A 23651-nucleotide genomic window follows, 5' to 3' on the forward strand; every position below is an offset into this window, starting at 1 on the left:
TTGACCTAGTTTCCAAAGTTGGATCTGTTAAGTGAATTTGGTAGATGGAAACTGTATGGAAGCCTGCCTGAGGTCGCTGAATATAAAAGGAGAGAGACTATCCCATGTAGACCAATAGGGGGGACCACCTTTTGAAGTCGTTTATACAGTTAAAAATGCAATTAAAGTTATGAAGGCAAGAAAGTAACTGATCCACAAAAATTAGTCACTGAAATGCAAGAAATTATCCAACTAAATTGTGACACATACTTCTCAATTGCATGGACAATCAGATGTCATACTTAATGACTGTCATAGCAGCATCATTATTAACTGCTTTAAGGGCAAAGGAGATGCTAGGACCTGGTTATGAAAGGAATAGAGTTAACTCAGATGAGATGCAGTTCATGTCTGTGTCAGCACAGTGTACACTGATGCCCTCTTTAAGAGTAAATCATGATATTTCTCATTTGTTGACTTGCAGATGTCCTTCAACAAGATACCCCACTCCTGTAGTAATCAGGTGGTTGCTAAGAAAACTAGTTGTATGCAAGTCATGTGCAAGAATATTGTCAGTAAATGAGAATTAGCAATGAGGTCAATGGGAAATTGGGCATGCAGATGGGTTTCATCAGAGCTCAGCTGTCAGCTTTCAAATATTTCTTATAGTTATTCAGGCCATAACAGATGAATTTAAGATGAGCTGACTGAAGGAATTTTTGTATATAGACACAGGCACGGGTGTGTGGTACAGAAACTTGCTTCCCAGCAAAGAGGTTCTGGGTTCAGCCCCACTGTGCAGCACCTTGGGCAAGTGTCTTTTACTACAGCCCTAGGCTGACCAAAGTCTGGTGAGTGGATTTGATAGATGGAAATTGAAAGTTTATTGCGTGTGTGTGTGTGTGTGTGTGTGTATTAGTGTGTGCTTTTGTCTAAACATCATGTGATGGTTGTGAATGAGCATCACTAACACACAAATGAGGCTGTTCGTTTCCAGTCTTCTGAGGAAACCATGTCTGTCTATGGGAAAATATTACCTTGCTGGGAAATAGATGAGGGTTGGTGACAGGAAGGGTATCCGGCTGTAGAAAATCTGTCTCAACAAATTCCATCCGACTCATGCAAGCATGGAAAAGTGGAAATTTGATGATGATGATGATGATGATACTATAAGTGCCCAATTGGTTGAAGAATTCCAAATGTGGAAACAGAGTTTAGGCAAAAATTTTAAATAACAGGAATGAAACCTGAACCATAACCATTTCAGGAGAGGATTACACCCAATATAAAGAAAAGGAATAGGGAGAAGTGCCACATTATGTACCCAATGTAAATCACAGATGGGCAGGCAGGATGATAGAGAACAAAGTGTTTGAATGTAGCTAGCTGATGCACCAGAGTAGCTAACAGCAGGAGTGGCTGTGAAATAAAATTTATTAAACAGAACCTAGAAGTAGCTTGTTACCTAGGCAACCAAATTAGCATGGTGGAGACCAAGTTGTGGATTGGAATGTGAAAACATTCAACATTTATGTTTGTAGTTAGTCTAATTAATCATGCATTTCTAATATTGACTGAACGCATACAACACACACATGGAAAATGTGCATCTTTAGGCTACTTTTTAGCGCTTTGACCTGTCACACAGTGACATAGCTATGTCACTATGTCTTTTTTATTAAAAAAAGTTGTAAACAAAAAAATATTAAAGAAAATAAGCTACAAAAATACTCTAAAGAATATCTTTGTTTAACCGATTTAGAAATCTAAATTATATCATAATTAAAACTAAACAATTGAACACCTAATGCAACTTAAATTACCATTTAAATAGAAATAATCCTAATTATAAACATAACACTTTCTTTTTGAGATTAAAGCATTGTCTGAATATAACATTTAAATGAATAAAACATGAAAGATGACATTAAATGAAGTAAAAAAAATTATATTGTAAGGTAGTGAATAGCATGGCTGTGTGGTGACCATATGGCTTCAGGTTCAGTCCCAACGCATGGCACTTTGGGCAAGCATCTTCGACTATAACCCTGGGCTGACTAAAGACTTGGGTGGTTTTGGTACATGGAAACAGAAAGAAACCCCTCGTGTATATATATATATGTGTGTGTGTGTGTGTGTGTATCTATATATCCTGTGTGATCCTTCTGTCCGGCATTCGCCATGATAGATCACTGACCACTACATTTATATTTTTTTTCTCCTTGTTTCTTTCTGTGTTCCTTTCAGTTGAAGAGCATAGGCTCGAAACGTCAAAGACTTTCTCTATTCCCGAGCGTTAAACTAATACATTCATTTGTTGTTTACACCACCTGTCTTTGTCTGTTGTTTTTTTTCGTAAATTCTCCCATATATATATATATATATATATATATATATATATGTATATATATATATATGTATATATATATATACAGGGTGTAACAAGTAAATTGGGACAAATTTCAAATAGGTATATTTCTAATTGTATAGATTTTATTGAAGTCTAAATTTTAAATATTACCAGCTTGAACAATGACTTGTACTATTTTGTATTTCAGATTGAACAATCTATGAATGTTAATAAAGAATTAAACTGTAGAAGTGTAATTGTAAAATTATTCTGGGGCGGCAAAAGTGCTGGGGAGATTGTTAGAGCCACAAAGTGTGCCAAATCTATTGTTTCTAGAAGAAAAGTCAGGATGTTCAGAGAAAGCCTCACAGTCCTCGTAATGACTGAAAATGCACACCTCACTTCTTAACAGGACTTGAAAGATCAATTGAGTTGAACCCATCAAAATCAATGGTGAAGTTGGCTCAAGATTGAGGAATCAGCAAAATGACTATTTCTAGGGCTGTGAGACAGGACCTCCATATGAAATCGTACATGAAGAGACACTGTAACATCCTAACTACCCACTCCTAAGCCATTCAAGCTGAAAGAAGACCCAAACTTCTTGGTCATCTGAAACATTGTGGCGGAGATGTCCACATCTTCATGGATGCAAGGAAGTTCATGATAGACGAAGTTGCAAACCATCACAACTCAAAAGTGATAGCATATGACCCTTCCCACATCCCTTCAGCTATGCATAGCAAAAATCCAGCTTCCACCATGGTCTTTGGAGCTGTTGCAAGTGATGGGAAATTGAAGCCTCCTCATTTTATTGAAGCAGTTCTTAAAATCAACGCAGCAAAGTATCTCAAAATCTTAGAAGTTTTGTTACCTTGGATTAGGAAGCATTATGGTGCAAGTTGAGTCATGTTTATACAGGATTCTGTGCTAGCGCAGTCTTCGAAAAGAGTGCAAGAATTTTTGAAGAAATTGCCCATGTTTATCTCTAAAGATATCTGGCCCTCTAGCTCGCCAGGTTTGAATTCGTGTGAGTTTTTGCTATGGGGTGCAGATGAAGCAATATCCAACACAACTCTTCACAACAGTGTGTCTTCACTGAAGGCTTCAATCAAGCAAGAATTCAGAAAAATGGAAAAGGAAGAATTAGTTAAGGCAAGTACATCATTTTGTAAACGGATTGAACTGGTAAAGAAAGTAAACGACGGTCTCATTGAATTGAAATAAGTGCTAAACACTCCACAATAAATTGGCATAAACATAAAACTTGCAGCGTTTAATTTTTCCGAGTTGTACCAATTATATCAAAGATATTTAAATGGTTCCAATTTACCTGTTAAACCCTGCGTGCGTGCGCGCGCGTGCGTGCGTGTGTGTATATATATATATATATATATATATATATATATATATATAAATAAGTGTGAGTATGTTTGTGTCTGCTTGTCTTCATATCATGTGATTATTGTAAATAAATGTCATTCACTTCCAATATTCTACAAAAGCATGTCTAGCCATGGGAAAATATTGCCTTGCTTGGAAACAGGTGAGGGTTAGTGACAGGAAAGGCATTCGTCTATACAAAAATTTGCCTTCATAAAATCTGTCCAACTCATGCATGCAATGGAAAAGTGAACATTAAAATGATGATTGAAAGTTTATCAAGCAAACACTATATCTATACAATAAGGGCTAAATCAAAAATACAAATCCTAAATTTGTGCTTAGAAAAAAGGGATTGCTTCCACCAGAGCCTCCTCCTTCATTAGAAACCCTTAAATCTGGATAAACAAGTTTCAGTGCGAAAAAATAGTCAAATTAATATGTGTGTGAAAATGGAAATTTTAAAGCATTATATTGGATAATTCAACATTTAGTTGCAGCTGGAACTGGTAAAAATGTACTGACTGACTAATTCCGGAAAACCAATAATTGCTCACTGAAAAAGAAAGGTGTGTTGAGAGTATAGTAGCCAGAGTAAGAATGACATGGAATTATTTCTGCTTTCAATAACAATTTTTTCAAGCTGATGACTAGGTTGTCTGATGCTTTACTTCTTTACTCTGTTTCAGGCACTGGATTGCGGTCAAGCTGGGGCACTGCCTTCAAGGGTTTAGCTGAATAAACTGACCCTAGTATTTATCTTTAAGTCTGGTACTTATTCTATTGGACGTCTTTTTGCCAAACTGCTAAGTCATGAGGACATAAACAAACCAACACTGGTTGTCAAGTGGTAGAAGATTGGTGTATCAAGACAAGCACACACACATACACACACACGACGGGTTTCCACCAAGTTTCTGTGTATCAAATTCACTCGTAAGGTATTGGTAAGCCCCAGGCTATGATAGAAGACATTAGCTCAAGGTGCAATGCAGTGGGACTGAACCTAAAACTAAGTGATTCCAAAGGATGCTTTTTTAACCACACAGCCATACCTGATGTATGATAGTAAAACATGGGCAGATTTATAAAAGCCAGAAAGAAACAAAGGAAGCGGGCTCCACTGGATGTGTAATATTAGTGCACATTAACAACAAGTGGAGGCGCAATGGCCCAGTGGTTAGGGCAGCGGACTCGTGGTCATAGGATCGCGGTTTCGATTCCCAGACCGGGCGTTGTGAGTGTTTATTGAGCAAAAACACCTAAAGCTCCACGAGGCTCCAGCAGGGGATGGTGGTGAACCCTGCTGTACTCTTTCACCACAACTTTCTCTCACTCTTTCTTCTTGTTTCTGTTGTGCCTGTAATTCAAAGGGTCAGCCTTGTCACACTCTGTGTCACGCTGAATATCCCCGAGAACTACGTTAAGGGTACATGTGTGTGTGGAGTGCTCAGCCACTTGCACGTTAATTTCACGAGCAGGCTGTTCCGTTGATCGGATCAACTGGAACCCTCGACGTCGTAAGCGACAGAGTGCCAACAACAACAACAATTAACAACAAAGACCAAATAGGTTGAGAAAATAATGGATCTTTAAAATGTGTCGCTCAAGAAGGACTTCAGTTTGAACAATTTTCATGATTTTTCATATTTAGATGCTTTTTTGTTAAAAATAAATAAATCTTGGAATTAAATGGTTTTGATTTACTGTCAGGTGACTTTTGGCCAACCCTGTATACATATACAACTAGCTTCTTTCAGTTTTTTATTTCTTTATTGCCCACAAGGGGCTAAACATAGAGGGCACAAACAAGGACAGACAAGGGGATTAAGTCGATTACATCGACCCCAGTGTGTAACTGGTACTTAACTCATCGACCCCTGAAAGGATGAAAGGCAAAGTTGACCTCGGCGGAATTTGAACTCAGAACGTAACGGCAGACGAAATACCACTAAGTATTTCGCCCAGCGTGCAAACATTTCTGCCATCTCGCCGCTTTCTTTCAGTTTCTACCTACCAAACCCATTTACAAGACTTTGGTCTTCTATAAAAGAAGACACTTGCCCAAGGTGCCACGCTGTGGGACTGAACCCAAGATCACATGGTTGGAAAGCATGATTCCTAACAACAGAGCCAGGCCTGTGCCTAAAATGTATATATAATGCAAAAGCAGAAAATTGTTAATAATTTACTGGAGTTGCCAGACAGTTAGCTGAAAGAATGCCAACCAACTGAGTAAATAAATACACTGTGAAGTGATCAGAACTGTCTACATATTCAGTAGGAAAGACATAGTATGGCTAGAGTGTAGCTGGGGTGGTAAATAAAAACTAAGGAGTTTGTTTGGTGAGAGATGAAATGGAATTAAACATTATTTCTATTATTCTTATCATGAAGATTTGCAACAAGTAGAAATGAAAGTGTTTAAATTGCTTGAGTACTCTATATAAGCTAATCAATTTATTGTAAATATTTACTAAGACTTGTTTTAGGGAAGGATTTAATCTACAGAGAAACAATAATCGCCAAGGCAGATGTTACAAATAATGCAACCAGAAAGAAAAAAAAATATTAGAAGTTTAAAAGAGGATTTAGATTTAACAAGTTAAATATTGAAACATTGAAATTGTAGTTTGTGTGTCTAAAAAAAAAACAAAGTTGAAATAAAATTGAATTTAAATAGACAAGAGGTGGGGCTTTTTTTTGTAGTACAATCGTTAATATTGTGTTTACTTAAGAATTAAATTACTCTAAAATGCTAAGAAGCTTAGAGATCAATGTATCCACACACACACACACACACACACACACACATGAATGCTAGCAAACTTGAATCTGCAGAAAAAAAAGCTGGATTCCCAGTCAAGCTATTCCACTTCACTTAAGTCTCTCATGTGTGTTCTTCGGCTGCTGAGTGAGCAGATTCCTAACCATAAGCTTTCTATTTTTTCCTGTTATATATTGTTCCATGTTCTATTTTAGAGAGATTAGGCTGCTACAGTAGCAGGTCAAGTAACTATAGACAGAGATTCTCTTTTCCTTCATTGGTTCACTTTGTACCTTATGATTTTCAGCTGAAATTTAGAGATTGGAGATGGATAAGAATTGATAGATAAAACCATAAAGTCAATGTTTTTAGTGGTGACTTAAAAGGATACGGGATGTTTCTTTCTCAAATATACTTTATAATAGATATATTTACTCACACCAAAAATTAGCTATTCTTGAGGGGAAATTATTCCAAGTAAAGTGAAATCTTTCTTGAAGCATTCCAACCTCCAACCCTATAATCCATTTGTTTAATGCCCATCTTTCCAAGCCACTATGGGTTTTAGCAGAGTTATTCGAGGCTAGAATCACTTTCTGTTGCCAATCCTTGATTGCTTTTCATGAAAGAGATTTCTTTATTCCACATATCCACAAAAGTGCAAAGCAACTGGTCACAATAACACTATGGAACATCAAGCAGTAACAAGCATGTGTGAATATGAAAATTCATGCATACACACATACAAATATGAAGGGTCTTTCTGTAGTTGCCTTGTACCAAATTCCCTCACATGGCATTGGTCAGCTCAGGGCTGTATTAAATACACTTACCCAAGATGTCATGCAATGAGACTAAACTCAAAACCACATAGATGCCAAGCAAACTTTTTAATCACCCAGCCATGGCTGTTTCAACCCTATACAGTCTCCAATAATTCCCTAACCAAAGAATAAGAATTTAGAAGCACAATGTTAGTCTGACAAGAACTTGCAGCTATTAGTTATATAAAAATGAAAGAAGTGACTTGAAATCTTTGCCATTTCACACAGAATATTTGTTTAAGTTATCTTTCAAGACTAAACATGAAATATTTTATATGATATATTAATATGCATAGGCATGGCTGTGTAGTTAAGAGGTTTTCTTCTCAACTACAGTGGTTCCAGGTTTAGTCTCACTGCATAGTGCCTTGGACAAGCACCTTCTATTATAGCCCTGAGTTGACCAAAACCTTTGGGTGGATTTGGTTGATGGAAACAGAGAGAAGCCCAATGTGTGTGTGTGTGAGTGTGTGTGTGTGAGTGTGTGTGTGCACAGGCAAGCATGTATCACTGTCATACAAGTTGTGTCATACCTTTCTAATCTTCCGTGAAAAACATGTCGGGCCATGGGGAAATATTACTTTGCTTGAAAACAAGTGACGATCAGTGACAAGAAGGGCATGCAGCCAATGCCTCAACAAATTTCCTCTTGAACCATGCAAGAATATAAAAGTGAATGTTAGCTCTTTAGCATTCAGTTTACTGTCAAATATAATACTTACTAGCTTAAAAGTCACCCCATCGGGCGGCTTTTAGGCTAGTGTATAACTTTTAAGCAACTGATCCCAAATAGGAAGATCTGCAAACATGATCTCTGACTTGTTTTGGAGAATTTGTTGCAATTGCTTCCTCCAGTGTCATATCTCAATGATGATCATATTCGTCGCAAAAAAATCATGTAAAAAAAAAAAAAAAATTAAAAAAATCGGTGTAAACAATCGTAATAATGTAAATATAGGAATCCAAAATTTCAGGATTGCAGGTCCAGATTCGTTCCATTTTGTTTCTGATTTACTCACAGAGTTGGCCTTTGGATTATAAAAATCGTTATCATACAAAAAAATTTGTCGCAAAAAGTCAATGTAAAAAAAATTGCCAAAAACAATCACAGTAATGAAAACTTGGGAATCCAAAATCTCAGGATTGTGGGTCTAGCCTGATAACAAAATGGTATGATATGTTGGGCTATGGCCTCTAAGAGTAAAGTTGAAAAAGTGTGACACACTGACACAACAACGATGATTATATTAAGGTGGCGAGCTGGCAGAATCGTTAGCATGCTGGGCAAAATGCTTAGCGGCATTTCGTCTGCTGTTAAGTCTTGAGTTCAAATTCCACTGAGGTCGACTTTGCCGTTCATCCTTTCAGGGTTGATAAAATTAGTACTAGTTATGTACTGGGGTTGATGTAATCAATTTAATCCCTTCCCAAAATTTGAGGCATTGTGCTTCCAGTAGAAAGGATTTATTAAAATTGAAAAAGTGTGACACACTGACATTCGCATTTATTATATTAGATATGTTTAATTTTGGCAAAACCTTATTTCAATTAAAGTGTATTTTATATTATATATGTGTGTGTGTGTGTGTGTATGTATATATATGTGTGTGTGTGTGTGTGTGTATATATGTGTGTGTGTGTGTGTGTGTATTAAAGAAAGCAAAAGATAAAACAAAAATGATAGTGTTCACTATGCTGGCCACAGGAATTTGTCAAAAAGACATGGTTAAACAAAGTCAAACATCTCCCTCTTTTTCTCACATACCCGCTCTTTCTGTCTCTCTCTTATTATTACTTCCACTGCCACCATCAACACCACTACTTTTAATAAAACATCAACTTTCCCTAAATTTCTCTCCTTCTCTTTTTCTCTCTCTCTCTCTTTGTCTTCACCACTGCCCTCACCATCTCTATGCCTACTATTACTCTCACCCCAGCATGAGGAGTAGTAGAAATGTCATTGAATAGTGAGAGAGAGAGAGAGGGGGGGGGAGTCAAAGTGTGACATACTGACACACAGAAATTCGTTTTTGTATTTATTATATTAGGTTCATTCACATTGTTTTCTATCAATCATATACTATCTTGTAGCTTTCAAATTTTAATGGTGTGACTGTTCATTTTTAGAATTACATTGTACGGTAGGTGCAAGCAGTCAGATCTGGCCAGTTTGTGCATAGAAGAAGTACAATATTTGGACCAGACACGGTCGGTTTAAATGCTAAAGGGTTGATGATGGTGATGATGATGGTGGTGATGATGATGATGATGATGATGGTGGTGGTGATGATAGTGATGGTGGTGGTGACGATGATAGTGACAATGATGATGATTAATCTATGGATAGAATACAAACAACAAACAATAAAGCTCTGATACATCTAACTTAAATATGTTGAATCACATGCCACTATAACTCTGTATTCCGTATTAATATTATGGCATAGCATTTGCATCAAATACGTAAAGATTACACTACTCTGGAAGACAGGTATTGTTACTTGCAGCAAATGAAGACATGTACCAGCACTTACAAAAGACATATACGAAAAATCAATCGCAGCTTGGTATATTTATATTACTTATTCCTAAGAGGGACGTGAAGCAGATTAGACTTGAATTAAAATGCACATGACACTGACTGGATATTGCAAAGCATCATCTGTACAAACTCCAGTGTAAATAATGTTGACCAATATGTTTAGTATTGAATTTATTTCTAACAAAGACACTAGATAAAAAATTGTGTGTGGTGGTGGTGGTGGGGGATAGTGTCTAGACCAATCCAAGTAATTGAACTCAAGGTATATATTTTATGCACCTAGCAAAGAGAGAGTAAAATCAGCTCTAATGGGATTTGAAAGATTATTATTGTTGTTGTCAAGGCACAGACACAGGCTGTGTAGTTAAGAAATTTGCTTCCCAACTACATGGTTTTAAGTTCAGTCCTACTGTGTGGCACTTTGAGAAAGTGTCTTCTTCTATAACCTCAGGCTAGCCAAAGCTTTGTGAGTGGATTTGGTAGATGGAAACTGAAAGAAACCCATCACATACATACATATGTGTGTGTGCGTGTGTGTGTGTGTGTGTGTGTGTGTGTGTGTGTGTGTGTGTGTGTGTGTGTGTGTGTCTTACTGTCAACTTGTCTTGACTTTGAGTGATAGTAGTCAACAAGTGCCATTGTTATGTTAACAGTGTCCTTTGTTTCCAATCTTATCATGGGGAAAATATTTTTGCTAAGAAACAAGTGAGGGTCTAAAAATATTGGTTGTCAGGAGCCAAAGGGGGCCCACTCGCAACTATAATGCTATCATTTAATTATATGGATTCTAATGGCGCAGGGGTCCACTTGCCATCAAGCAAGATGGCAACCTGGCCAGTCCGTCACTTTGACAAATTCCATCCAACCAACATGAGCATAGAAGAGTGGACATTAAAATGATAACGTCATCCTTGATAAATTTTTCTCGGTAATCTATTCTTCAATAATATGATTGGAATTATTTAGGAGACAATTTCTCCAGGTTTGGTGGATATCTGGTGGCCAATGTAGAGATCTAGTTCATGTCATTACAGTACTTTCTGGCAGAAAGGGTAACAATAATACCCAAAGACAAGATATGGTCTCTAGAACTGATGCCAAAAATACTTTCCTTTGGTCAATCACCAAGGTACAAGGGTGCAAGAATTGCTTTGCAACCACATGGTTTTGGGTTCAGTCCTACAGTAGGACACCCTGGGCAAGTATAGGCCCAGACCAACCAATGCCATCTAAGTGAATTTAGTAGATGGAAACTGAGAGGAAGCCTATTGTGTATGTGTGTGTGTTTGTGGTTTGTCCTCACCTACCGTTTGACAACTGGTGTTGGTATGCTTACACCCCTGTAACCTAGCAATTTGACAAAACAGACTGATAGAATAAGTACCAGACTTAAATAGATAAGTACTGGGGTCAATTTATTCAACTGAGCCCTTCAAAGATGGATGTCCCAGTTATGCCAAACAAAACGTCTGTACAATGCAGACCAATATGGAAAATATTAAAGCAAAATCTGTGTTCACAAGAACTACATCATCATTTAACTCTTTCGCATTTAAACTGGCTATATCTGGCCAAAATATTCCACCTGTTTTATGCTCAAACTGGCCAGATTTTGTCTCTCACACCAACTCTCAAAATCATTCTAAAAATCAACAGTCACTTCATCAGAATATCAAAGCCACAAGGCAATACAAGATTAATTCAAAACAGTGTGAATAAGTAAGCAGAGCATTTGACAGAATAATGTAAACATAGTTTGAATGGGTCAACAGGAACCAATGAGCCAGAGGGCTACAGCTGAGCTGCCAATGTTCGTTTTTTCATAGTTTCTACACCTGGATGTACTTACTGATGTACTTACTGATGCTATCCACATAACAGAGTCTGTTGGGTACTTCTTCCATGGGCCCCAGTAAGGTCACCGAATACTCACAAGACAAAAGCCCCTCAACTGAGTGGAGCATAGTATTGAAAGATGTGAATGTATGCTAGATGGACAAGAACAAGTGTCTAACTGAAGAGGTAAATACATTACTTCGTCAGCTGGAGACAGAAAAAATAGAGATAGAGGAACAGAAAAAGTGGGTCAGTAGGTAAGTTTACTAGAGTGCGATAAGAATGTGATATATGATTCAAGATAGGGATTGAAGTGAACATAGTGAATATCAGTTGAGGGAGGAACAGTAGAAATTAAATTTCAAATATATCTCTTTGCATGTTATATTTTTATACTGTGTGAACATCAGTGTTGTTAGCTACAGATTTCAAAGCATGCCAACCACTTGTGACCTCTATTGTGGCATAGGTGAAAAGTAAGTGTTATGCAACTCAGGTAGAATAAATTTCAGTTTGATGCATCAGTTTTCTCAAGTTCTCAATTATTTGACACACACACATACAATAGTGGTGAATGTGGGCTCAACACTGCATTTGGTGGGTAAACAAGGCTGCTGAAGGAGGTTGATTACCATTTCTAAGGTAGAACACTTGAAAAATTACACAATTTTTGTATGAAACCATTGACAGCATCATTAATCTAGTTAATTTACAAATGAAATGTGTGCATGCATATATATATGATGTGCTTCAGTATAGTTTCCATTCACTACAGGCACTGACATGGCTGTGTAGTAAGAAGTTTGCTTCCCAACCACATGGTTCTGGGCTTAGTCCCACTGCATGGCACCTTGGGCAAGTGTCTTCTACTATAGCCTCGGGCTGACCAAAACCTTTGGGTGGATTTGGTAGACAGAAATTGAAAGAAGCCTGTTGTGTGTGTGTGTGTGTGTGTGTGGTGATTTCATTTAGGCAGGCATAAAGTAGATTCAAACCCGAATCTGCCAATTTCCCTTAACACTGCAACAGCATTTTTCTCACAGAAAAACAATGGTTGACAGCAGTTATGTTCAACACATGGCTTTGCCAAGACAATTGTATTTTCACCTCTTCTATCCCACCAAAAGTTGAAACTAGATACAACGAACAAATCTATTGTTCTCAACAATACTTCTCTCTTTCTGGCTGGTCTACAACTCTTATAAAAACTAGCAGCATTCAGGACAAAATGAGTTAGTGAGAAACGACTACCAGGGGAGTTGGCTGACCAGCTGAACAAAACACTGTCTCTGAATGAAAAGGCACCGAGGGACAACTATGGTAACTCACCATTGAAGCAATTGTCTCATCCCACCACTGTCACTTTCTCACTAGCTCATTTCTCTTCTCTATAACATCACGATCACTATCTTTGGCTTACTACAACAATGATGAGAACATGTGCACACTTATATAAGAAGAAAGTAACTCTCTTAACCTCACATGTTTTTCCACTTCTATTATACATGCTCGTCATTGTGTGTGGCTATACATAAAGTAACAGTAAATAAAAATTTGGAGTCAACATCAGCTTCAACCATTGTTCTTCTTTCACATCTGCAACATCACACCCGTCACATTTGGATAACCACTCAAAATGAATAACTGCATCTACTGTTACAAATGGTAACCTCCGACTCCTAACATTTACCATTTATATATATATAGATATGTGTGTATGTCTTTGAGTCTGTATAAGTTCCCACTGTATAAGTTCCCCCGTAACCTAGCAATTCAGCAAAAAAAGAGACCAATAGAATAAGTACAAGGCTTGAAAATAAAAATAAAAAATTAAATAAGTACAGGGGCTGATTCATTTGACTGAAACAAGTAAGGTGGGGAGCTGGCAGAAATGTTAGCATGCCATGCTTAGTGGTATTTCGTCTGTCCTTACATTCTGAGTTCAAATTTCGCCGAGGTCGACTTTGCCTTTCAGAGTCGATAAAATAAATACCAGTTGAACACTGGGGATGATGTAATCGACTCATTCCCTCCCCCAAAATTGCTGTCCTTGTGGTCAAATTTGAAACCAAAGGCTGCAAGCTGGCAGAAAAGCTAGAAACCGGGCGAAATCCTTAGCAGTATTCCGTCTGTCTTTACGGTCTGAGCTCAAATTCAGCCAAGGTCAAACTTTGCCTTTCATCCTTTCAGAGGTTGATAAATTAAGTACCAGTTGTGTACTGGGGTCTATCTAATCGACTGGTCCCCTCCCCAGAAATTTGGGCCTTGTGTCTAGAGTAGAAAAGAAAAGGATAAAAGATACAGTACACTTCAAAACCACATTGTTACAGGTTTGATCCCATCGTATGAGAAATTCTGGCCAAGTGCTTTCTACAATAGCCTCATGTTGAACAATGCTTAACTCTGTAGCAGACTACTGACCGAGACCTTTGGAAATGTGCTGTGCGTGAGAAGACCCGGCAAGCCAAGTGAGATCGTTGCCAGTGCCCCTGGACTGGCTCTTGTGCGGGTGGCACATAAAAGACACCATTTCGAGCGTGGCTGTTGCCAGTACCACCTGACTGGCCTTCGTGCGGGTGACACGTAAAAGCACCCACTTCACTCTCTGAGTGGTTGGCGTTAGGAAGGGCATCCAGCTGTAGAAACTCTGCCAAATTAGATTGGAGCCTCGTGTTATCATCCAGTTTCACCAGTCCTCAGTCAAATCGTCTAACCCATGCTAGCATGGAAAGCGGACGTTAAACGATGATGATGATTGGTTATGACGACTAGTCTCACTGTGTGGCACCTTGGGCAAGTGTCTTCTACTATAGTCTTGGGCCAACCAAAGCCTTGTGAGTGGATTTGGTAGATGGAAACTGAAAGAAGCCATTGTAAATATATGTGTGTGTGTGTGCATGTGTGTATGTTTGTGTGTCTATGTTTGTTCCTCCAAAATCGCTTAACAACTGATGCTGGTATGTTTACATTCCTGTAACTTAGTGGTTCGGCAAAAGAAACCGATAGAATAAGTACTAGGCTTATAAAGAATAAGTCCTGGGGTCAATTTGCTTGACTAAATGTGGTGCTCCAGCATGGCTGCAGTCAAATGACTGAAACAGATAAAAGAATAAAAGAAAAGAACAGTTCCAGTTTATCTGCTCAACGGAACAGCTGGCCCATGAAATTAACATGGAAAGGGCTGAGCAATCCACAAATGACATATACTCTTAACATAGTTCTCAGGGAGATTCAGGCACAAGGCCCAAAATTTTGGGGGAAGGAGCCTGTCGATTAGATCGACACCAGTACACAACTGGTACTTAATTTATCGACCCCGAAAGGATGAAAGGCAAAGTCAGCCTCAGCGGAATTTGAACTCAGAATGTAAAGTTAGACGAAATACTGCCAAGCATTTTGTCTGGCCTGCTAACGATTCTCCGAGCTCCAAGCTTTCAAATATGTTATATTCCATCCTTGAACTTCCCAACTCAATTCAGAAAATGTTTATAAGATCACATTATCTAATCTTATCTCTCTTACTTGTTTCAGTCATTGGACTGCGACCATGCTTGAAGAGTTTAGTCAAAAAATTTCGACCACAGTACTCATTTATTTATTTTTCTCAAAGTCTGGTACTTTCAGTATACTTTGCCAAAACACTAAGTTATAGGAATCTAAACAAACTAACACCATTTATCAAATAGGTAGGAGGGGCAACCACAAAATCAAAGACACATGTACACATATATACATACACACACACAACAGGCTTCCACATAGTTTCCATCTACCAAATTCACTCATATTAGCATTGGTTGGCCTGGAGCTAGCCAAAGGTGCTGCACAGTGGGATTTGTATCTGAAACCATGTGGTTGAAAAGCAAATTTCTTAACCACACAGCCATGTACTCTTTAGATATTAGTTATGATTTTGTGAGTGGGAGAGAGTTGGCTGATGTTTCTAGCAAGTTGAGCAACAACATAAAGATACTTCCTTGTGAGTTAAGTGCATTGCTGTAATTAGCAATAGCTATAATTATTTCGATAATGATGATTATCATAACAACAATGATGGTAATCAACTCCTACAAAAATAAGTAGCTGACAATTATAAATAAAACTTAAGTTACCACATAATCAAACTTATACATTATATTACAGTACAAGGCATTGTCAATCATTTACAGCAAGACGGATCATGATTTCCTCTTGAAAACAGTTCAGATAAAAATGATATACTGAAGACAAAGACAAACATGTTCAAACTTGTCTCTGCCAGAGATATTCATCTGAAGGTTTATGAAGATTTGACCAATAAATATAGTAACATCATCATCATCATTTAATATTCACTTTTCCATGCTAGCATAGATCAGATGGAATTTGTTGGGAAAGATTTTCAATGGCTGGATGCCCTTCCTGTAAATAACCCTCATCTGTTTCCAAGCAAGGTAATGTTTTCATGGCCTCAGATGCTTTTTCATAGAAGACTGGTAACAAGCAGCATCGCATGTTTTATAGTGATGCTTGTTCATACTGACTCATAAGGGCCGGTTTCCCAGTTTCTATGGCATATATATTCCCCACCTGGATGGGACACCAGTCCATCACAGGATTACTCATTTTTACCAGCTGAGTGGACAGAACCCACGTGAAATGAAGTGTTTTGCTCAAAAGCACAATGCATTGCCCGGTCCAGGAATCGAAACCACTATCTTACAATCATGAGTCCAACACCCTAACCACTAAGCCACACGCCTCCACAGGTCAAGACAAAGGTTTGTTGGCACTCTGTAGCTTACAACGTCAAGGGTTCCAGTTGATCCGATCAACGGAACAGCCTGCTCGTGAAATTAATGTGCAAGTGGCTGAGCACTCCACAGACACGTGTACCCTTAACGTAGTTCTCGGGGAGATTCAACATGACACAGTGCGACAAGGCTGGCCCTTTGAATTATAGGCACAACAGAAACAGGAAGTAAGAGTAAGAGAAAGTTGTGGTGAAAGAGTACAGCAGGGTTCGCCACCATCCCTTGCCGGAGTTTCATGGAGTTTTAGGTGTTTTCGCTCAATAAACACTCACAACGCCCGGCCTGGGAATCGAAACCGCGATCCTATGACCGCGAGTCCGCTGCCCTAACCACTGGGCCATTGCGCTTCCACCAAGACAAAGGTACACATAAACAAACACACACAGACAACTTCTTTAAGTTTCTGTCTACTGAATCCACTTACAAGGCTTCGGTCAGCCTGGGGTTATATTAGAAGACACTGCCCAAGGTGTCATGCAGTGGCACCAAATATCGGTTTCAAATTTTGGCACAAGGCCAGCATGTACGAGGAGGGGGTAAGTTGGTTACATCAACCCCCAGTGCTCAACTGATACTTATTTTATCGACCCTGAAAAGATGAAAGGCAAAACTGGCCTTGGCAGAATTTGAATTCAGAATATAAACACAGATAAAATACTGCTAAGCATTTTGTTTGACTGCAAACAATTCCACCAGATTGCCACCTTAAACAGGATCAAATATTAACAAGAATATTTATGCTAAAAAGTTTTGGCTTTCTGCCTTTTTTGTTGCTGCTACGACGACTTGTTGATTAGCAAGATGCATATTTTCTCCATACAAGATTATTTATTCTACTTTTCTCTCCTCTTTCCATCACCCATGTCTCACCTCCTAGATTCTGTATCAAATACTTCAACTAATTCATCTAACCCAGAAGTTACCTCTCTCAAGTTTACTTCCTTATAATTTTGCCTGCAGATATCAACAAACAGATGTTAAAAGTTGAATATTTCTACATCTGTCTCCACAGGCATGAGTTAGGTTATCTGCTGCTAAAGTCGTAGGTACTACTCTTTCTTCGATAAACTATAGCAACTCGAAATAAAGGTCACAAACTAAATATATGGAAGGGAAAAGGGTCAACTTGTGGAAGTATTTGTTGATGCTGTAAAGAATGTTCATCACATGAAAATTAAGGTTTCAGAGATTGTGGAGATATAAATGTTGAATACACAGCTTTTGTTATATTCTCCACCCCAGTGGCTTTAAAGAAGCTGATAGTTCTGGTTCAAGTTTTCCAACTATGTAAGGAAATTCTCACATGTTTCACCAGTACAAGAACCAGCTTGGTGACTTTTTTTTCAATATCTCAAGGTGAAACATCATCAAATTGGATTACATGCTTTCCGTAAAAAAAAACTTTGAATTTATCACTGACATAGGGCAATAACTTTTAGTTTTTATTTTTCTCTGCCAATTAGCAAGAACCAAGGTTGTCAGGCTCTGTTAATGCTTTGTAATAAAATGTCAAGAAAGTAAACTTTGCCAATTTTTCTTATATGCAAACAACTTTCATTTGTTTCATAATCTTTTAATGTTCAGTTTCCCAAACAAAATATTTCTCCATAGCCGCAGGAGTGGCTGTGTGGTAACTAGCTTGCTTACCAACCACATGGTCCCGGGTTCAGTCCCACTGCGTGGCACCTTGGGCAAGTGTCTTCTACTATAGCCTTGGGCCGACCAAAGCCTTGTGAGTGGATTTGGTAGACGGAAACTGAAAGAAGACCGTCGTATATATGTATATGTATATATGTGTGTGTGTGTATGTGTGTGTGTGTGTGTGTGTGTGTGTATGTGTGTGTGTCCCCAACACCGCTTGACAACCGATGCTGGTGTGTTTACGTCCCTGTAACTTAGCGGTTCGGCAAAAAGAGACGATAGAATAAGTACTAGGCTTACAAAGAATAAGTCCTGGGGGTCAATTTGCTCGACTAAAGGTCGTGCCCCAGCATGGCCGCAGTCAAATGACTGAAACAAGTAAAAGAGTAGAAGAGCCAGACATGCTTTTCACAGAAAAAATGAAAATGAACAGCCTCACCTGTATAACATGATAATGATGATGATGATGCTCATTTACAAGGATACACACAAACACAAACAATACATCATTAAAAACATTTACAATTCACAGCATTCTCATTTAAAAATAAAAACAAAACAAAAACTCTCCCCTAAAACTAAGTTAACAAATAAGAATGATATTGTAATTAGTAGGTTCTGGTTACTATACTGACACACACAACCAATCCTGGCACTACTAAACCAATTACTAATTTCAAGAGGTTACATAAAAGTGTTTCACAGTGAAGAAATGAAAGGCCAGTAAACCTAAGATATATAAAAGATCTTTTGAAGAAGTTCAAGATGTTGAGTGGAGCACTTGGAATTAATTTTACTCACAAAAGTAGGCCAGAGATATGAATAGTTGTACATGAACACAAATTCATGCAGACACATCTTTAGCTAGTTTCAGTCACTTTAGTTATAACCATGTGTTTCAGTCTTACTCTGTTTTAGTTTATTAAAGATATTCAGCTGTGAAAGGGTAATATCATCATCATCATCATTTAAAATTCCAAGCAAGATAATATTTAATCATATCCGTTGCTAGTACCGCCTGACTGGCCTTCGTGCCGGTGGCACGTGAAAGCACCCACTACACTCTCGGAGTGGTTGGCGTTAGGAAGGGCATCCAGCTGTAGAAACTCTGCCAAATCAGATTGGAGCCTGGTGTAGCCATCTGGTTCACCAGTCCTCAGTCAAATCGTCCAACCCATGCTAGCATGGAAAGCAGACGTTAAATGATGATGATGATGATGTCCAGACATGTTCTTGAAGAACATTGGAAAAGGATGGAAACTGCTTGTATGACAATGACAATCATTTTATGACTATCATATGATGTCAAGACAAGGAAACACACTCACATACATATATAGCTATCACAAGCATCTTTTAGTTTTTGTCTACTAAATCTACTCACAAGGCTTTAGTCGACCCAGGGCTCTATAGTAGAAGAAACCTGCTCAAGGTAAAATGCAATAGAACTAAACCCAAGACCATGCAGTTGAGAAGCAAACTTCTAACCACACATCCACACCTATACACATATGTGTGTGTGTATGTGTGTGTGTGTATGTGTGTGTGTGTGTGTGTGTGTGTGTGTGTGTGTGTGTATACATATGTATATATATATGTGTTTGTGTGTATGTATACGCTTATATATATATATAGATAGATAGATATGTTTTAACGTGTATACACACACATACATAAGCACACGTACATACACACATACATATATGTATGCATACGTATATATATATATATATATATATGCACATATATATAAGCGTATACACACTCATACATACATTATATATATGTGTGTGTATGTGTGTGTGTGTGTGTGTGTGTGTGTGTGTGTGTGTGTGTGTGTGTGTGTGTGTGTGTGTGTGTGTGTGTGTGTGTATATATATATATATATATATATATATTATATACACATACACACGCACAATGGGTACCTTTCAGTTTCCATCAACCAAATCCAGTCAGAAAGTTTTGGTTAGCTTGAGTTTATAATAAAAGACACTTGTCCAAAGTGCCAGAGGGGGGACTTCAGCTGAAACCTTGTGGTTGGGAAGCAAGCTTCTTAACCACATGGCCATGCCTGTCATTATTGACACGTTAACTGTGTTCCATTTTATTGCTACAATATCATCATCATCATATTATAAGAATAAAATGGAACACAGTTAATGTGACAATAATGACAGGCATGGCCATGTGGTTATTGCCAATGTTGGGTGTTATGACTGTCAACAATACAACGATGAATATATTGTTTTATTTGTCATAAAACATAGTGTGGACTAATGAACTTGATGGTGAGAAAGAGGTTCTCTATAAAAATGTCAAGTGCATAAGACAGTGGGTAAGGAAAGGAGAAACACTGGTACCCCAGGCTAAAGAAGGTCTTCACCCACGTAAGGTGTTGTTATCTGTTTGGTGGGATATGAAAGGTTTAGTCCATTCTGAACCTTTAAACCCAAACCAAATAATAACAAAGGAGATCTACAGTAGGCAGTTTGAGCAGCTTAAGTCAGCACTAGAAGAAAAACGACCATCTTTGGTTTCAAGATGGAAGGTGTTCTTCCATCAGGATAATGCTGGACCACATACAGCAAGGATGACATTCCAAAGGCTGGAGAAGTTTGAATGGGAAACGATGCCCCACCCACCATATTCGCTGGACATATTGCCCCATCTGATTATCATTTATTCTGCAGTCTTCAAAATCATTTGGACAGAAAAAATATGAATTCTGTAGACGAGGTCGGAACAATAGTGGAGGAGTATTTTTCATCATGGACAAGTGAATTTTGGAAGAGGGGCCTTGCAAGTCTACCAGATGGATGGAAGAACATTATAGAAAATGAAGGAGAGTATATTTTATATTAAAAAATGAATTTTGTTTATCTTAATTTTGAAAAAATAAAAAAACCCACATTATTCATAGGATAACCCAATACATTCTAGAGGCAGTGAACTGGTAGAATTATTAGCATGGAGGGCAAAATGTTTAGCAACATTTTATCCAGCTTTTTGTTCCGAGTTCAAATCCCACCAAGGTTGACTTTACCTCTCATCCTTTCAGGCTCAATCAGTCAAGGCTGGGGCTGATGTAATTGACTAGTCTTATCTCTGCAAATTTCAGGCTTTGTGTCTATAGTAGAAAGGGTTACGAATATAATACATTCTAAAGGCAATGAGCTGGCAAAATGCTTAACATTTCCTTTGTCTTTACATTCAAATATGTTTTGGGGGTTGATAAAATTGGTACCAATTGGACACTGGGGCTGATCTAATTGAACCCATTATTATAATATATAAGGTGGTAAATATGCAGATTCATTACCACATCAGACAAAATGCTATGCAGCATTTCTTCCAGCTTTTTATGTTCTGCATTCAGATGCTGCCATAGTCAACTTTGCTTTCCATCTTTTCAGGGTCAATAAAACATGAACCAGTTGAACACCGAAACTGATGTAATTGAGTTTCCCCACTTCCCTCAAAAAATTGCTGGTCTTGTGTCAAAATTAGAAAGAGTTAGTATGAGAATATCTTATAGGCGTAGGAGTGACTGTGTGGTAAGTAGCTTGCTTACCAACCACATGGTCCTGCGTTCAGTCCCACTGCGTGGCATCTTCGGCAAGTGTCTTCTACTATAGCCTCGGGCCGACCAAAGCCTTGTGAGTGGATTTGGTAGACGGAAACTGAAAGAAGCCCGTCGTATATATGTATATATATATGTATGTGTGTATGTGTTTATCCCCCCAAATATCGATGCTGGTGTGTTTATGTCCCCGTAACTGAGCGGTTCGGCAAAAGAGACTGATAGAATAAGTACTAGGCTTCTAAAGAATAAGTCCTAGGGTCGATTTGCTCGACTAAAGGTGGTGCTCCAGCAGGGACACAGTCAAAAGACTGAAATAAGTAAAAGAGTAAAGAGTAAAAGAGTAATACACACATATTGTCCAAGTGTTTTATATATACAAAACAACTATGAAAAGGTTCTATTTACAGTAGCCATGAAATGATTCTCTCTACATTGGTTGTGAAAAGTCTGTGGTCAAAATCTTGCCTTTGATACTATTGATTTCTACTAATGTTACAAATTTAAGAAGAGGAGGAGCAGTCAATTGAATCATCCCAGTTCTTGTCTGACACCTTTCAGCTGTGACCATTCAGTCCTATTCAGGCATAGTGTATCGAAAACTACATCATTCTATGTATCCTTTCATTTTTAACACAGTACGAAATGTTTTGAAGAAGATTCAGCTGCTGTTTCTAAAAGGTTAAGTGATGGCATAGAGACAACTTGGTAATTTATATAATAGGAACCTCAACTAGGGAACAAAGTAAAATAAAAATATATATGCAGCTCAAGTCATTTATTAAATGAAACATCACCAATTCTTATGTATGCATTTGCTATTATACTAATGAATTACTTAATTGAGTACCTATATTCCTCTACTGGCAAACAAAATTATACACGACACTTTGGCAGATGCACATCTATTTTCATATTATGTTCACCATGTTACAAAAGTATAATTATTTACTCTGCGTAAAGGGATGTTTGTTGTAACCTCAAACACAAATATATGCTTGGTCAGGCATACAGCGAAAACAATACAATAGATGAATTAACAGGACAACACAACATTACAATATGACATTATCCTAAATGTTATGATAATTTAATAATCTAAAATAAAAGACAAGAAACAAGGTCAGCATGTGCTCTATAATAATTTGTTTCTTGAACACAAAGATGGGTTGTTTTTTTTTTTTTTTTTTTTTCACTTTTAAGTGAATAGAATATAGCCAATATAACCAACCCCAGCATATTACTGTTTGCCATTTAGTCATGCTAAAGAGGGAACATCTACATGGCAGTTTGAACTGCTAAAAGTAGAAGCTAAACCTCCAACTAACAAATGCTATCCTTAAGGGGGAGACATTAGGTAATGTTGTTCAACTTGGGGAGGGGGGGGGCTCATGGCTGGAATGGCTTTGATCATTAGTCAGTTACATAAAGGGTAACCCTTTTAGTACCAATCTACCTGAGACTACCTCAGGTTCTAAGACAAACTTTACTGTTTTAAAGTAGTCTAAATTATAATCTTCCATCAAAATTTATGCTAAATTGTTCCAGATCCCAGCTTATAATCAGTTATTTTACTAAATTCTTCAATATTTTTAAAATAAACTGAAACAAAGGCAGCATGTGTTAATAGAAATATGGTAACAAAAGGGTTAACTTATGAGATTGCTACTTATTTTATCAATCTCTATATTAAAGTTTTCAAATCTTTTACATTCCATATACCTGTGCAGGCATGGCTGTGTGGTAAGAAGTTTGCTTCCCAAGCACATGGTTCTGGGTTCAGTCCAAGTGCATGGCACCTTGGACAAGTGTCTTCTACTATATAGCCTCAAGCTAACCAAAGCTTTATGAGTGCATTTAATAGACAAAAACTGAAAGAAATCTGTTGTGTGTGTGTGTATCTATGTGTGCATGTCTTTGTGTTTGTCCCTTCATTACTTGACAACCAGCATT

At 37.9% G+C, this 23651-nt stretch overlaps 1 protein-coding gene and 1 pseudogene across 1 annotated transcript in view; one reads left to right on the top strand and one right to left on the bottom strand.

Annotated features, from left to right (window-relative positions):
- The window catches only part of LOC106869289 (uncharacterized), a 76326-nt gene that overhangs the window by 44525 nt on the left and 8150 nt on the right, over window positions 1-23651 (bottom strand). The gene's annotated exons all lie outside the window — the stretch shown is intronic.
- LOC149133394 (uncharacterized) lies at window positions 285-3556 on the top strand (annotated as a pseudogene).

Source organism: Octopus bimaculoides, chromosome 11 (assembly GCF_046866305.1).
Source record: "Octopus bimaculoides isolate indiv1 chromosome 11, ASM4686630v1, whole genome shotgun sequence".
Taxonomy (NCBI): domain Eukaryota; kingdom Metazoa; phylum Mollusca; class Cephalopoda; order Octopoda; family Octopodidae; genus Octopus; species Octopus bimaculoides.